This window comes from Castor canadensis, chromosome 10 (genome assembly GCF_047511655.1).
Source record: "Castor canadensis chromosome 10, mCasCan1.hap1v2, whole genome shotgun sequence".
Classification (NCBI taxonomy): domain Eukaryota; kingdom Metazoa; phylum Chordata; class Mammalia; order Rodentia; family Castoridae; genus Castor; species Castor canadensis.
In genome coordinates, this window is record NC_133395.1 from 38127415 (window position 1) to 38128305 (window position 891).

The window sequence follows — 891 nt, forward strand, 5'->3', positions numbered from 1 at the left end:
CCTATTGCTAATGTTTATTTATAAATAAAAAAATTAGTAGCTTTAATTAGAAAAAACATGTTTCTCTTACATTTTTATTGAAAAAAATAGAAAGCAGCAATGTGCTTTCACATATGGTTGTAATGATTAATATTTAATAAAGAAAAAATGCTTAAGCTTATAGCATTTATTATGCTGGTATGCAGCTTACAGCTGCTTGTTATTTATTTAATTACACAGTATTTTCTTCATATTGTTGCCTCAATTCTATTATGAATTTGAAATTCTTAAAATCTCTAGATTGCATAATTTCTGAATATGAAAAATTACTATCAACAATTTGTCAGAAGTTGAAAACAATTTGCCTCAGCAAATATTATTTCATTTTGTTTTATTTTTCATTGTTCATGATGAATTTTATTTAGTAGTTTATCTCCTTTCTCTGAAAACACTTTCCATACAAAGTTGGTTTTCTCTGTTTTATTTATTTATTTATTGTTGTGTTGGGTGGGGGTACATTGTAGCACTTATAGAGATTCTTACAATGTATCAAATATAATGGAAGGAATGTGAGTCAGGTTACTCCAAAGGCACCTGCACACTCATGTTTATTGCACCACTATTCACAATAGCCAAGTTCTGGAAACAACCAAGATGCCCCACTACTGACGAATGGTTTAAGAAAATGTGATATTTATATGCAATGGAATTTTACTCAGCCACAAAGAAGGATGAAATTTCGTCATTTGCAGGTAAATGGATGGAACTGAAGAACATCATTTAGTAAAGATGGATAGGCTTAGAAGACCAAAAGCTGCATGTTTTTCCTCATATCTGGATTATAGACCTAAAACAAATGCAGCATTATCATGGTACACTAAGGTGTGGCCGCACACAGGAGGGATAGGGCAA